Source organism: Topomyia yanbarensis, chromosome 2, assembly GCF_030247195.1.
Source record: "Topomyia yanbarensis strain Yona2022 chromosome 2, ASM3024719v1, whole genome shotgun sequence".
Taxonomy (NCBI): Eukaryota; Metazoa; Arthropoda; class Insecta; order Diptera; family Culicidae; genus Topomyia; species Topomyia yanbarensis.
The window spans coordinates 425,503,016-425,520,090 of NC_080671.1; the positions used below are offsets into that span (position 1 = coordinate 425,503,016).

The 17,075-nt window shown below is 42.5% G+C and overlaps 1 protein-coding gene and 2 long non-coding RNA genes across 7 annotated transcripts in view; 1 reads left to right on the top strand and 2 right to left on the bottom strand.

Annotated features, from left to right (window-relative positions):
• Positions 1–17,075, top strand: part of LOC131685304 (UDP-glucosyltransferase 2) — a 211,309-nt gene that overhangs the window by 154,760 nt on the left and 39,474 nt on the right. The gene's annotated exons all lie outside the window — the stretch shown is intronic.
• LOC131685308 (uncharacterized) lies at positions 4,581–5,538 on the bottom strand. The gene is made up of 3 exons (XR_009304778.1): positions 5,033–5,538; positions 4,865–4,960; positions 4,581–4,794 (listed from the first exon to the last, which is right to left on the bottom strand). It is a non-coding gene; the product is annotated as an uncharacterized LOC131685308 (long non-coding RNA).
• LOC131685307 (uncharacterized) lies at positions 11,408–12,102 on the bottom strand. Its single transcript, XR_009304777.1, has 3 exons — positions 11,913–12,102; positions 11,745–11,840; positions 11,408–11,674 (listed from the first exon to the last, which is right to left on the bottom strand). It is a non-coding gene; the product is annotated as an uncharacterized LOC131685307 (long non-coding RNA).

Sequence of the window (17,075 nt, forward strand, 5' to 3'; positions counted from 1 at the left end):
TGAGGGAGGCGGTGAATCTGAATTCGGTAAATAGAAGCAGAAATAAGTAACGAGACATTCCATACTCCCTGTTATGTAGGATGCTAGGCTCGAAGGTTAGTCGCTGTTCAGCGTCCAGGCGTGAAGACATGTTAATCGCCTATTAGCTATTTTATTTATTTGATACGCCTCAATGCATTACCTGAACCGTAGATCTTTTAATATCAAAGTGTAAATAAAAATAAATTAATCGAATTGGGGGTAGGCGTAGCATAGTTGGTAAATCGATTGCCTTGTACGCAGCGCACCTGGGTTCAAGCCCCGACCCCACACGTAGGGTTAGAAATTTTCATATGAGATTTTTCTAACCCGAAGAGGCGAATGGCCTTAAGGTTAAAACCTCAATAATCGAAATAAAAAAACGAATTTTATTGTATATCCATCGGATCTTGTGTACGTGCTTTGTTACTTTGCGTAAAGATCTTATTTCTTATTGAAGAACGGTTTATTTCATTGCCTCTTGTTACTTGTGGACCACTTAGTCCACTTTCTCTCGGTTTATCGTTTTCGTTCATGCTTTCCTCGCTGTTAATGTTGTATGGGCTTTCACGATTACCTGGTTTGAGTTGTTTGTGGGGCCTACGGGTCACGATCGCGTATCCGTGTTCTTTGTTATTTACTTTATTATCGGTGGTGCTAGCAGTTTATTTATAAAAAAATGGAAAGTAGTAGGTGCATCACAATGATCGGACACGCTGTGCGTAGGTTCTGTTGTTCCAGTATTCACTGGTGCCTGAGCTGCAACTCCAGTGGTTTGTGATTTAGTTGATATTGATGAAGGGCTGTGTAATGGGTATGCTTGCAGTTGATATTGCTTCGTTAGAGGTTTGTGTACATAGTTTCTCGTAGTGTGTCTTCTTGTGTAACAACGTAGGGCACGCAGGGATCTGTCCTTCATACGTGCACACCGTGATTTGAGATTTGGTCACACGTTTTGCTTTGAATTGAAAGTTCAGATATGACGGAATAGGTTCCGTCACTCGCATTCTCACGAAACAAACACCGTTGGAAATACCTAGAAACATTTTCTCCTGGTTTCAAACTAAAAGGATTCCATCTTACGTATTCCGACATTATTAATAGTACCCAGGTGTAGATCGTGTAGACGCATATCAATCTTATCATTGTCAATATAAACGGGTATCTTGATCCTAACATTATCATGCTAAACGACGTATTGCATGTTGTCTTCCATAGCGTAGCTTGACGTTATGGCCAAAGTTTTAATCGTTATCAGTAACGAGTGTTGTGGGCTTGTATAACGACGAATTCCGTTAGTCTGAACTGCATTTGCAAATTTGCTGTTGAATTTTGCTGTTGAGTTTCAAACGTCTTGAAATGAATGATCGATATCGCACCGATGAAAGTAACGGTGCTTTATTGTTCACACTGGCTTGGGACGAATTTTATTATTCGATTGCTTTGCTTGTTTATAATACTGGCACGTTACATATAGACAGCAGACTTCAGGTAGAAACGTTCGTTTGATTCACTGCACTGTTAACAAGCAGAGCGACTGAATTGGTACTGGTATCGACCCTGTAGTAATTCCATGATCCCCAGCCCGAGAGAGCACTCAATGAAATTTTTCCACTATAGTTGATAGTTGATTCGATAGTAAGACGAAAAAAGCTACTGGCAAGAGAACTTAAGTAGAAGCAGAAGCACCAAAACGCCGATGTGTCTTTTCAGAGGTACCAAAGGGAATTCTTCGTGTCCCGGATTGAAAGGCGATTTAAGCCGAGGAGAAGCGCTGGTAACCATTGTTTCATCAATATTGACGAGGCACTCTTGAGAGATTAAAAAAACCATCGGAAGGCACAATGGGGAGATTCGACTGTATTAAGTTTTGTTTGTCGCATTGCGAGGATGAGTATACGTTGCAGTTATGGTTACGGTCGGTCGTTACTGCGATCTGGAGCATAGCGAAAAGCGAAGACTGGATAAATAGAAATATATTAGGCTTCCAGGAGAAAAACCAGGACAAATCAAGCATCTTCTTCGACTTCCCAGGACACCAGAACAGTCAATGCAAAACCAGGACATGTCCTGGGAAACCAGGACGTATGGTCACCCTAGCCAACAGCCATGTTCACGTCGAGCGCGTTTCATAAACCGCGGACAGTAAATGCTTACGCTTGTCAATTTATCGACCGATAATACATGACAGAACTAAAAAGACAAGAAAAAAACAATAAAAGAGGATATTTGTATGCATCGATTAGAATCTTCGATCCTTGCAAACACATGCGAGGAGGAAAGAATACAACTAAAACAATTGAACTTACCTATTGCCAGGCTGCAACGGCACGGGTGCGAGGACCCAAGTTGTTCAATGAATCCGTAATAGTTCACCAGAGGGAAGGTACCAATTCCGTCGAAATTATATACTAGCTTCCTCTAGCTAGTTCGGGATTGTTGACAATAAAATCAACAAGTCAGCAAAATTGTCGCTTGTTCGGCCTTTTCTTGCGAAGCACTTTATAAAGATTCACAATAATAATAAAAAAGCATTAAAAATTCAAACTTTAGACTTATTCCACTCTACGTGACTGGTTTTCACCTTTGAAAATGTTGATGGAAAAAATACACGCGAAGTGTCATTTTTTTCGACAAAGTGATCGTGACGTGACGTTCATAATAACACCGAGTTCATTCAAGTTGTCACTTCAAATGAATTCTACACATTTTATCACGAAGGTGACACCCGGAATACGGTGTTGATCACTTCACTTCGTCTACACCGTGAAGTGATACTTGTAATAAGGGCCATAATTATCGATCGATTAGATTTTTTCTCCGCTTCTCAGTCGTCAGAAGAATCTATCGATGATTTCGTCACCCATTTAAAAATTCTCGCCAAATCTGCTAAACTAGGAACGTTGGAAACAGAACTTATCACATATAAGGTGGTAACCGCCAACAAGTGGGGGCAGTTACGCACCAAGATGTTGACCGTCACCGACATTACCTTATCAAAAGCGATTGACATGTGCAGAGCAGAAGAAATAGCCGCCAAACGGTCACTGGAGTTGGTTATTCCAAAAAACACGGATGTTAAAAAAATCTCGCACTCTAAAAAGAAGTTTCCTCGCTGCAAGTTTTGTGGTGAACAACACGAATTTTCTAAGGGTATGTGTCCAGCTTTGGGTAAAAAATGTCATCGTTGCAAAGGTAAAAACCACTTTGAAAAGGTTTGCAACAAGCGTCGCCCGATGCTCCAAACGAAGAAGTACAAGCGTGTAAAAGAGGTCAAGGAAGAAACTAGTGCTAGTGAAAGTGAAGAATCGGCGAACGATGCATCCTCCGAAGAAACTGAAGACGAATATGAAATCGGCAAAATTGTGGACAACACTCAAAATGGCGGAAATGTACAAGCAGACCTCAGTTTAAAATTTGTTAATACGTGGAAAATGGTAAAGTGTGAGCTAGACACGGGTGCCAATACCAGTCTGATCGGTCGCGAGTGTTTAATGGAGCTCAATGAACAAACAAATCCGATTCTGCTTCCTTCTAAACTTCGCCTACAGAGCTTTGGAGGTCATCCGATCAAAGTACTCGGACAAGTGAAGATTCCTTGTCGTCGTTTGGGTCGAAGATATACGCTGGTATTACAAGTGGTTGAAGGTGACCATCGTCCTCTGCTTTCAGCTAAAGCGTCCAAAGTTCTGGGATTTGTCAAGTTCTGCAAAGCGGTTACCTTCGAACCTGCAAAGTCAGTCAAGTCATCGCGCGCACTGTTGAATATCTATCGAGTAAAGGCGCAAACAATAGTGGAGGCCCACGATGAGATCTTTGTTGGTTACGGAAAACTACCAGGAACAGTCTCTTTGGAAGTGGACCATAGCGTTCCCCCATGTATCCAGCCACCACGCAGAGTGCCTATAGCTATGCGTGAGAAGTTGAAGAAAGAGTTGGAAATACTTGAAAAGGAAGGCCTGATCATCAAAGAGTCTAAACATACGGACTGGGTCAGTAACGTCGTCATTGTTCAACGCGGTAGTCCGGAAGCAACCAGCATAAGAGTCTGCTTGGATCCGATACCGCTCAACAAGGCACTTAAACGACCACATCTGCAATTCGTGACGCTCGACGAAATTCTTCCGCAATTAGGTAAAGCTAAAGTGTTCTCAACTGTAGATGCCAAGAAAGGATTCTGGCATGTGGTACTAGACGAGCCTAGTAGCAAATTAACAACATTCTGGACACCATTTGGTCGCTACCGGTGGACTCGTTTGCCATTTGGAATCGCTCCTGCTCCAGAAATCTTCCAAGTGCGACTCCAGGAAGTCATACAAGGGCTTAAAGGAGTAGAGTGCATCGCAGACGATTTGCTAGTCTACGGAACAGGCGACAGTTTAGAGGAGGCTCTTATCGATCACAATAATTGTCTGGAAATGCTTTTGACCCGTTTAGAAGAACACAACGTTAAGCTAAATAGATCCAAATTAAAACTTTGTCAGACGTCAATTAAATTTTATGGTCACGTTTTAACTAACCAAGGCATAAAACCGGACGAAAGTAAAATCGCTACTGTTGCGCACAGACAGGACGTAGAAATATTTCCGAATTTGTTAATCCAATTTTATTCAAAGTAGGAGAAGGATTACAAAATTCCTGTATCATGACAATAAATAATCTGTTAATGTTTTGTTTCAGCTATTTCAATTTCCATATTTACTTACGTTTACTAACTTTCCTAAGCAGACGGTTATAGGGTACCTGACGGTAGGAAACTGCACAGTCCTGACGTGCCTAATTTTCATAAAGATTTCAGTTGTCTGAGTTCATTTTCAGTTCGTAAATTTAGTATTTTATCACTTACCAACTAGAAACAGGCGATAGAATTTGATTCACGATCTTCGGGCCTAATTGAATACCGAAATCGGCACGGAACGGTTTTTGTATCTTGTAGGTTATACTATAGTAGAAATAAGTATAATGTAGTCTAATATTAAGTCTAATTCACTATTTTTAACGCATAACTCCTTACCGGTGGTGGTGTAATTCACTTAGTATAAATTAGCTTAAGTAGTTTTAATTAGTTTTAGCTTATTATAAGTAAATTTAGATGCACTACTTCTACTATCTGATGGGTTTTTGTTTTATTCTTTCTTCCTGCTGTCACGAGGTACTGTCTGTCACTTGCTGCTGCGTGATTGTATTGGCTATCAAGGCGGATTGCGAAGGTGGTGTATTCCGCAGCTGATGTCTGTGGTAGTGAACAGTGCTGGCAGTTTGGTTATGATGCGCGCAGACTGATATTGAGTCTGCTAACAGTCCCCCCAGGTACGCCAACTTCTGATTGGCTTACACCTCATCGCGACGAACGTCCAACACTGCCAGCTTCGTTGCAGGTCGTTCGTACACACCTCTCGCTGTTTGAACAGTTGCAGATCGGATCTGCCCGTCTCGGCCGACACGCGTGTGAATCACTTTGCCCTTCGGCCAGCAATTCCTCGGTAGATTGGAGTCCGCGATGACCACTACGTCGCCCAACGAGATTGGCTTGGTGTGTTCAAACCACTTCGTTTTCCTGGTAATTTCCGGCAGATAATCGGTGACACAGCGCTTCCAAAACTGGTTTGCTACAACTTGCGATACTCGCCAGTTTTGTCGTAGGGCAGAGCCGCTGTCGTCCATCGTGATAAGCGGTTTCACGCCACTCGATGAGCCCAGTAAGAAATGGTTCGGAGTTAGTGCAGGGGCCGAATCGTCATCTATGGGAACGTGGATCAAAGGGCGAGAGTTAACTGTGCTTTCGATTTCGGTAAGTAGACTCCGAAGAATTTCATCGGAGGGCTTTCGTGAAGGTAAAGTTGCCATCAGGTTCTTTTTGACGGTACGGATCAGGCGCTCCCAACTACCACCCATGTGCGGGGCGGACGGTGGGTTGAATACCCATTCGGTTTCTGGGCTTACAAACTCCTTCATTATAGCATTTTGATCAATCAAATCAGCAGCTTCCCTCAATTCTCGAGATGCACCGACAAAATTCGTCCCGCGGTCACTGTGAATCCGTCTAGGAGTGCCACGACGAGCAATGACGTTGCGAAGTGCCAAGATGCAGGAATCGGTGCTTAATGAGTTGACGACCTCGATGTGAATTGCACGGGTAGTCAGACAGATGACTAGCATTCCCCATCGTTTCTCTACGCGTCTGCCAAGCACGACTTCCATAGGCCCAAAGTAGTCAACTCCTATGTGCGTGAAGGGGAGCGAGAAAGCAGCGAGCCGCGCATCTGGCAAGTCTGCCATTATTGGAGGGTTTGGCACCGACGATTCATTTTTGCAGCGTTGGCAGTTTGTGCGAACCTTGGCGTAAATGACACGGATTCGGGAGATGTGGTACTTTTGGCGTAGTTCATTGATAACGGTCTCGTGGTTCAGGTGGTGATATTTACCGTGGTAGTGCGAGACTATCAGTTTGGTTACATGGTGGTCACGTGGTAGGATGATTGGACTTCTAGCGTCCTCGGTGGCGAACTGACAAGCTGCAATTCTAGTTCGCATTCGAAGAATTCCACAGTCGTCTATCCACGGGGTGAGCTTATACAGCGGACTGCTCTTGTGAATCAACCTTTTGGCCGGACATTCCTGCAATTTTGACTGGGACAGGACTGTCATTTCATCGGGATATGCGGCAAGCTGAGCTAGGCTAATTAAATAGTTTTCCGCTACGCTTAATTCCTCCATTGAAAAAGGTCCCGTTTGGATCGGCTGCTTGCGACGTTTTAAGCGACAATTTGCTGGGAAACGGAAAACAGCTGCGATCACGTTGATCAGGCGCCGCCAATTAGAGAAATTGGTCACACAGCACAGTGGATCAGGAACCGCTCGATGAAACAGTAAATGTGGACGCAGTTCAGTCTTCGTTGAGCCATGAGCAATCGTTGGCTGGGGCCATTCCGACACTGGTTGCCAAAGAAAATCCAGACCGGTAAACCATCTGCTGTTACGCGTCAAATCTGGCCCTCTCTCCCATTTTGTTCCATCGTCTGCTACGTTAAGTTTTGTAGGGACCCAACGCCACTCAGTAGCTTCCGTAGTTTCAAGGAGTTCGCCGACACGGAATGCTACGAACTGTGTGTAACGTCGATGGTCTGAATTGATCCAGCAGAGAACGTCGCGCGAATCGGTCCAGAACACTCGATTATTGATTGAGATGGAGAGAGCCTCGCCAACAGCTCGTGCGAGTCTTGCACCGACTACAGCTGCTTGGAGCTCCAGCTTTGGGATTGAGACAAACTTCAACGGTGCTACGCGAGTTTTAGCTGCAACGATTGAGCATTGAGTAACGTCATCGCGAACGAATCTCAGATAACATACAGCTGCTATCCCATTCTCGCTCGCATCAACAAATGTATGTAGCTGCGTATCGCAACTATTCGCTGGGGACGAATGAAGGTTGTAACATCGTGGAATTCGGACCATTTCCACCTGTGGCAGAACTCTCAGCCACCTTTGCCATTTCCTGAATAATTCGTCTCCGATTTTCTCGTCCCATTGGACTCCGGATCGCCAAACTTCCTGCAGCAGAATCTTGAGATACACCAAGAAGTGAGCGATAAGTCCTAGAGGATCAAAGATAGTCATCAACACGCGTAGGATCTCTCGCTTAGTCGGTCGTCGCTGGCCTTCCAGCAGTGCTTGGTCGAAACGGGTCCACCCGACTTTATACGTGAATACATCTGAGGCCATGCACCACCACATGCCCAAAACTTTCTCAGTGCCCATTTCTGACTGCAGATCAAGACTCTTCTCTTCTAGAGAACTGTCCTGTAATCGTGATAGCACTACCTCCGAGTTACTCATCCAGTTGCGTATCTCAAACCCGCCTTCCGAATGTACGTACTTGATGTCCTTCGCTAACTGAATCGCTTCTTGCTCCGTGTCTACACTCACCAACAAGTCGTCTACATAGTGACGCTTTGTTATCGATTCGACGGCGGCCGGGAACTGATTGGAGAAGCGATTGGCATTTAGATTCTTGATGAATTGGGCGCTACTAGGGGAGCAGCAGGCTCCAAAAGTCATAACCTGCATAACATAGGTTGCAATTTCGCCGTTTTCGTCATCCCACAAGAAGCGCTGGCATTGTTGATCTTCCTCCCGAATTCGCACTTGGTGGAACATCTCGCGTATATCTCCGGTCAACGCTACTCGACGCTCGCGGAACTGAAGCAGGATCGTCAGCAACGAACACAGTTGATCGGGGCCTTTTAACAGGACGGAGTTTAGAGACACACCGAAAGCCTTGGCTGCTGCATCCCAAACCATTCTAAGTTTCCCGGGTTTATTCGGGTTGGTGACCGGGAATATGGGTAGATACCACACACGTGGTAAGGTTTGGCTCAGTTCATCGTTGGTGAGTTTTCGTGCGTATCCTTTAGACAAGTAGTCGGCAATTTTCTGATTTAGGACCTGCGCTAGCACCGGCTCCTTTTTCATGCGTTTTTTCAGACAGTAATGTCGACGCAGAGCCATTGCTCGATTATCTGGCAGGCGCACATTGTCGTAACGCCATAGCAGACCGGTCTCGTATCGGTCTTCTTGAAACGTTGTCAAAGATTGAAGTAGGTGTTGAGCGCGCTGATCATCGGACGAGAGTAGAGTATTCACTGGTTTCGACAGGCCAAGGCTATCCAGCGTAAAATACGCTTTCATAGCTTGATGCAAGGACTCGTCTGTTTCTTGGTCCTGATCGGCTCGATGAACATGGAATGTGCACAGAGCGGAATCAATTGGTCGATCCATTTGCCAGTTACCACAAACCGTCCAGCCTAGACGTGTCTTTACCGCTATTGGATCATCCAACCCCATCTCTCTAGTCTTCTGGACGAGACTTATTCCGGCGTGTTTCATCCCAATAAGGATTCGTGGTCGAGCGTCGAAATACGAATCGATTGGTAGACCTCGAAGGTGTGGATACACATCCGCTAGCTTGTCTACGTTCAGCGTTTGAGGTGGAAGTAACAGCTCCTCGACAGTTCTCACGGTATCCAAGCGGAACTTCTTGGTTTGGCTTCGTATACCGGCTACGTCTAGGCTAACGACTCTTGACTTATCCTCATTTCGCTGAGTGCCCCCAGTCCAACGCAAACATAAAGGTTGAACATCGCCGTCTAAGGACAACTCATTCGCCAGCTCTTGATCAAGCAATGTTAGTTCCGAACCGTCGTCGAAAAAGGCATATGTTCTTACCATCCGATTTTTCCCGTAGAGAATCACCGGCAAGTATCGAAACAATACAGTACCCAGGTCGGTCCCATGAGTGTTACACCTACGGGGCTCATGGCTGGTTCCCGGCTGTGGCGAAGGAGCCCTACCAGTTGAAATTGGGTGCTTCTGATCCAGTACAACGTTCCTTTGTTCATTGTGTAGCAGTGCATGATGTTTCAGCTCACAACCGTTCTTCCCACATGGCTTTGCTTTACAGCCACCGTTGTGTCGATGGAGACATCTGCGGCATAGTCCAAATTCTCTGACCGTTGCCCACCGTGAATCCCGTGAAAGGTCTTGAAAATGCATGCATTTCTCTACTGTCTTACAACTCCCTTTGCAGATTAGACATACGTTAATGGCAGACGGCTTGACGTATTCGTGGACCTTTGGCGGACTTGATGATGTGAAATCGAGCTGAGGATCGGAGTGAACATTCATGAAGGCATTTCCCTTCCTTGCTCCTCGTGGCTCGTTCCTAAGCAATTTGGATTCCTGCACAATTGGCGGGATCGTCACAGCACTGGCCGCTTCGGCGAGAGAGTACACCCAGTTTCCGAACGTCGCAAGGTTAACAGAAGGAACGGTTTGTCTATATCGAGCCCAGTCTAATTTTATCGATGGAGAAAGTTTGCACACGAGCTGATGCAGAAGAGAGATGTTGTATAAATACTCCTCCAAACCACAGGCATCAACTATAGCGCAAAAGTTTTGTACGTTGACGGCGAAATCCACTATCGTTTCAAGCTTATCCTCTCTGATCGACGGCAACGAGTTGATTTTCGAAATCAGCGAATGAACAATAGCCTCTGGCTGCCCAAACAGCATTCGTAATGTCGCTATCACCCCGTGCACATTGGATGGATGCATCAGACGACTTCTAACGGCTTCATACGCCTTGCCTTTAAGGCACCTTTGAAGTCGGAGAGTGTTCTCCTCGTCACTGAAACCACACATCGCTGTAGAGTTATTGAAAGTTGACAGGAAAATCGGCCATTCCTCGGGGTTTCCGGAAAACTGAGGCAAATCCTTCGACACCGCCTGGCGCGCAGCTATCTGTTCTCGAGTGGGTGGACGGGAATGTTGTGGGAAAGCATGGCTCTGGCGGATAACATTTTGATTAACCGCGGAAACACTTCGACTTACGGCTGAAACAATGCTGTTTCCCCTTCGTGAAACTGAATGGCCCAGAACGGACGATTGGCCAATAGAACAGTCTAGTTGAGAAATTGGTTGTTTAGAACCCTTGCTACAATCGGGATTATTGACCAGAGAAGATTGAATCGGAATTAAAACCCTTGACTGATTACGCAGTAGTCGTGAAGCAGCTCCTGCATTTGGACGCTGTTCTTCCACAGCAAGATTATGCGTTGAATGACGTTGTGGGTTGAAGTTACATGAACCGGCTACAACCATTTCGCCTTGCTGCTGAGCGCGCTTCACTTCCTGGACCCATTCATCAATTTGACTCATTCCTTCACTACAATGCGAACTTCCTCGATGTGACATCTGCATTAGAATTCTGTACTTCTTGTCAACGTAGGCGCGTTGTCTTTCAGCCTCCTGCTGAGCCAAAACGTGTTCTTCCTCCAGCTTTAGCAGTTCCAGCTTTAGCAGCGAGGCATGCGATGACGCATATGATGACTCGGACAACTTATCATTCCGCTTAAACCGCGAGGCATGCGACGATGCGTGGGAAAACTCTGACAGCTCATCTCTCCGTGATTGCTCTGACTTAGACCCTCCCTTTGGTGGCTTAGAGCCTACTGTATTTGACGACTTCTTTGACGATTGTTCCGTGCGCTCGTCCACCCGTTCTCCTGTTGCAGGAATCTCATCGGGGGTAGAACGCAGTTTCTGAATCCTGTTTGCTGATACGCATTTAGGACAGCTCCAGTCTTGTTGTTCGACCTCCTTGTTGACTCCTACACAGGCAAAATGATGCCACTTATCGCAGTCGTCGCATTGCACCATCTCGTCACAATCCGGACCACCACATGTTTTACACGCTCTTCCCGGTAAGGTTTCATCCGGTTGTTGCTCTTCCGTGACCACCACTGACACACCACTTGTACCACGCTCACCTTGGTTTGTCTTACCAACATCAACGCTGGCCTTTGATTTTGGCCGCGTATTTTTGCTCCGACCCGACATATCTCGAGAATCGCTCGAGATAAACGAATTTTGTAAATTGTTGCGCACAGACAGGACGTAGAAATATTTCCGAATTTGTTAATCCAATTTTATTCAAAGTAGGAGAAGGATTACAAAATTCCTGTATCATGACAATAAATAATCTGTTAATGTTTTGTTTCAGCTATTTCAATTTCCATATTTACTTACGTTTACTAACTTTCCTAAGCAGACGGTTATAGGGTACCTGACGGTAGGAAACTGCACAGTCCTGACGTGCCTAATTTTCATAAAGATTTCAGTTGTCTGAGTTCATTTTCAGTTCGTAAATTTAGTATTTTATCACTTACCAACTAGAAACAGGCGATAGAATTTGATTCACGATCTTCGGGCCTAATTGAATACCGAAATCGGCACGGAACGGTTTTTGTATCTTGTAGGTTATACTATAGTAGAAATAAGTATAATGTAGTCTAATATTAAGTCTAATTCACTATTTTTAACGCATAACTCCTTACCGGTGGTGGTGTAATTCACTTAGTATAAATTAGCTTAAGTAGTTTTAATTAGTTTTAGCTTATTATAAGTAAATTTAGATGCACTACTTCTACTATCTGATGGGTTTTTGTTTTATTCTTTCTTCCTGCTGTCACGAGGTACTGTCTGTCACTTGCTGCTGCGTGATTGTATTGGCTATCAAGGCGGATTGCGAAGGTGGTGTATTCCGCAGCTGATGTCTGTGGTAGTGAACAGTCGGGCTTATTCTGCGCGGCGTGTGAGGTGACTCGCGGCGAGTCACTTAAGTCACTCGATTCTGACAGGCGAATGCAGTGAGAGATGTCACTTCGGATGAACACCGATGAACTCTCACCTTATTCTTGCAAGCGCAACTGAGTGACAAAAGTCGATGCGCCGTGACTTTTCGAGTCGATACCAAGAACCCAAGTGACAGAGGGAAAACAATGTGGAAAAAGTTTATAAATTCAATATTTATATTAAGAAAATAATGTGTTTTATCATACATATGTTAGATTTCAGAATACATATGCTAGTATTCAAGACAAAAATAGTCTGGTGCGGATACGTTGCACAGCTGTGTGAAGCTCGAATTGTGGGAAATTGCAAGCAGGCAAATACGAATAATGGGCCATAGTTTAAACAGGCGTCAGTTGGACTAAATTCGCTTATCGCGTAAATATATTGAACTTAAGGTTTTTGAATACCTGCGAAGCCTGCGGACGATTCCTGGAGTTGTGTATATTTGACCATCATAGAAAAATTCCAATAACTTAGATCAATGTCGAATATAGCAGATTCATATTATAAAACCACGAAATGCACGATGGACAAGGTGTAATAGAAAAATATAAACTAAAACGCATTAATTGTTGTCCAATTTTATAAAAACTTATGAGAATGAGTACAAGCTGATTATGTGCAATCAATTTGCTTTTACACATTGGAATAAACTGCGATAATTGTAATAAGGGAATTACTTATCTACTCTTCCGGGTTATTACGCAATGTAACAAGCACAACGAACAAATTTCCATTGAATTGAATGGGATCCTCAGAATGTTTTGGTCAGAATTGCGCATTTTATTAAAATAATTTTAATGATTGACTAGACTGATCATGTTTCACATATTCGGATATATTAGGGCTGGTGTATGGTATGCGCCATCCTTGTAAACGTATTGGGTTATTCACGTGGGTTTTGTGGTATTTGGGTCGGACTGATTATAGATTTTTTTGATCTTGGGTGTGGTGAGCTAGGTTTAAACGTACTGGTGAACCAGGTTTAAAAGTTACGAGAGGGTGAAGAATCCGGCACTAAGTGTAGTTAAATGAAGGGTGTTTTTATTGTTTTACTCAACCATTCAGCCTTTTTTGGATCGGCGAGTGGCTTGATCAACCCGGTGTGTTTTATTCAAATCGAGTCCCTGGCTAAGTATGAACAGTTGAAACGAATGAAGGCACCTTCAACCGTTTCGACTGGATTGTGAGCTATGTTCAGGGAGCATTCAATTCGAGCAGACTGAATTCAGTGAGTGATAGGAAAAGTTGGTGTTGAGACAAAGATACTCATAACCCGAACCCGACCCGAGCCCGAACATTTTAAAATCGCAACCCCCCAACTCTCTTCACCCCCTCTCTCCTCTTAGACCAACCTGAAACCCGCATTCCTTTCATCTATCCTGTATTCCAAAATAAGTTAGAAGGCTCTGGATGTATCCTCCCCCTTCCATTAATAATCCCCCCACCCGTCCTTCACCACCACGCATTTCAAAATACGTTAACATGAAGACAACATTGCACAGTGGTCCAGAATGCAAATTTAGCAGGAATTTTGAGATTTTACTAAAACTAAGCAACTTAGCCTTATTAATTTTTCGGAGAAGTTTTCGCAGTTTATGGGTCCCTTCTTTTTGTTAAAATAATAGTTAGGGTGGTTCTAATTTTATCAAGATATAAAAATTCGAGGAGCAAGCACTAGAATGTTTGAATGCATCGCGTTGAAAATACCCACGTATTTTGAATATAATTAAAGTAAATAATGAAAGTATTTAAAACTACTTCTGTTATACTTCATAAGGTACTTAATGTAATTAATGTCGATATGTGAGTATTTAAAGTACATATTGGCGGTAATTAAAATATTTTGTGCATTTAAATTACGAAGGCGCTGTTCTTAAAATCTTGCCTGTAACTAAAGTACAATGAATTTGTTGCGTTTTTTTAATATTTGCGGTACTTAATGTACTTTATGGTATTTAATGGTACTTAAATTAACTAATTAAGTACTACTTTTGGCACTGCTTGCCCCTCGCAAAAATTAGCTTTTTAATCATTCTAGCTAGAGCCAAACGACCTTCTGCGACGTTGTAGAACGACCAATTTTAGAAAAGTTTGGTTGAAGACATGCATCTATCTATCTGCCATACTTTTCATCTATCTGCCATACTTTTCATTTTACAACAAATTTATAATCAAAGGTTAGGGTGTTTCTTAGAAAAACTGTTTTATTCAAATAACTTGTAGTATTGATAACTGAAGTAGTCTTCAGACCACTTTAAGATTGTTTTAAGGCGAATACACTACGGTTTTTTCTACGCGGTTTTTTGCACGGTTTTTACGAGGTGTTTTTGCGCGGATTTTTCAATTAACGCGTTTTTTTACGCGGATTTTCCAATTACCGCGGTCTTCGCAAAAATATTTTAAGTCCTTTTGGATGCAAAAGACCCCAGCAATATGGGTATTTTCGGAATGGACTTGACGAGTAGCTGCCAGAAATTGATTTTTGACGCCATTTTGAAATCAAAGATGGCGACTTCCGGTTTAGCGAGATTCGCTATAACCCAATCAATATGGGTATTTTTGGAATGGTCTTGAAGAGTAGGTGCCAGAAATTGATTTTTGGCGCCATTTTGAAATCAAAGATGGCGACTTCTCGTTTAGTGAAATCGCTATAACCAAATCAACTAGTATTTTCGGAAGTTGAACTTGTAGTATAAATAATTTTAATTAACCCATTATAACCCAGATATGTTAAAACTTTTGGTAATTTATAAAATACTTCGTGAGCCCTCATATTATGCAGAATTAAGGATAAGAAAAATAAAATAACCACTTTGGAAGGTTTTGTTGCGAAAAAACTAACGTAAAATATTTCATACACTGGGCTGATAGGGTATCAAAAAATCATTACAGAGAAAATTCGACTAATATCCTTATAGCGAAGACTGCATATCAAGAAGACTGTTCAGAATCTGGAGACAGTAACAACAACGCCACTTGCGGGTAAAGGTGGTACTTCCCATAGTGATGCACACACATATACAGTTTTACATTGAGCTTCCTACCTTCACACGATAGAGGTGCTACAACTTCTGTCGCTTCTTGTTTTTATGGGGGAAGGAAAGAGATATCAGTCTTCTAAATATGTAGTCTTCGCTTATAGTAAGCATAAAATCGAATAATATCTTCAACCCTGCGAGATCATTCATTTAGTAGCTTTTTTGAATGATTTTAACACTTCTCTCCTCTCTCGTGCCGTTTCGTCTCATGATTGGTTCATTGCATCAAACCATCTTTCCATCAAATTTTGTAATTATTTTAAGAAAAAGAACATTTTCTTACGAGAATTTACATAAAAATATTCTGGGTAGAACCAGGCATGATTTGCAACTTATTAAGCATTTTTAGCCTTGAATGCACTGATTCAACGTTAAAATCAGCTGTTAATCCCCTTCCGGGACCTAAAAAGGAAATAATTTTGCCTTAGGAGAAAAGATATCGGTTCAGCCTAGCGTATGAAATTTCATACCTCAAACTACCAGCAGAATTTTCGCAATTTCTTCCATTTTTTTGCACTCAGCCAAATCTATCACACATCTCACGGCCATTCGTTCTCAATCCGAAACAAGAATTAGTGATTTAGAAGAGAAAATTAATAATATGTATTGTTCATATTTTGGTTAGATTTTTGTCCAATTTTGACATTCGAAAACAATGGACTTTTATAAAACATTACAAATTATAGGGTATTAATTAACGTTCACAGAAGACCAGAAGTTTGAAAACGCCTTTATTGTATAACAAGTATGATCCATAAATGTGTTGGTTTTGCGTATGAAATTTCATAAGCTAGGTCATAATGGGTTAAGCAGTTGAATTTACTTGAATTTAAGCAATGTGTTTAATTTGAATCAATTCAAACCCCCAACTCACACCACATACGTCTCTTTCTTCTCTCTCTCTTCCATTCTCACCGCACTCTTCTGGATGAACGCATAAAAATATTTTGCATTTTGCTGGGTTATAATTAGATCTTACGTTTGAGGATGTTTTGAATGATTACCCAGATTTTTCATGCGGGAATTTTGGTGAACCGGAAGTCGCCATCTAGAATTTTAAAATGACACCAAACATCGACGTTTGTCTCCTACTCGTCAAAACCATTCCGAAAATAATCATATTGATTGAGTTGTAAAGAATCTCACTAAGCCGGTAGTCGCCATCTTCAATTTTTCATGGAAAACCTTGCTGAGAAGGTGCAGGTTTATTTATTTATTTATGGCACCTACACGCCAAGACCATTCCAAAAATACCCATATTGATTGGGTTATAGCGATTTTCGCTAAACCGGTAATTGCCATCTTTGATTTCAAAATGGCGTCAAAAATCAATTTCTGACACCTACTCTTCAAGACCATTCCGAAAATATCCATATCGATTGGGTTACAGCGAATTTCGCTAAACCGGAAAAAGCCATCTTTGATTTCAAAAAGGCATCAAAAATCAATTTCTGGCACCTACTCGTCAAGACCGTTCCGAAAATACCCATATTGTTGCGGTGCGGGCCATAAGTAGTCCAGACCCGTCTCTTTCATCTTTCCGAAAATCTACGAAAAAGTCTTTTGCATTCAAAGGGACTTATTTTTTGCAAAAACCGTGTTAATTGCAAAATATTCTAAGTCTGTTGAGATTTTTTATGCGGATTTTCGAATTAACGTGGTTTTTTACACGGATTTTCCAATTAACGCGGTTTTTACGCGGATTTTCCATTTAACGCGGTTTTTTACGCGGTACGTATCTCCCGCGTAAAAAAAACTTGGTGTATAAGTTTGATTATCCTTTAAGCAATGTATTAGTTAATTGTTCTTGATGGACTCTCGCAT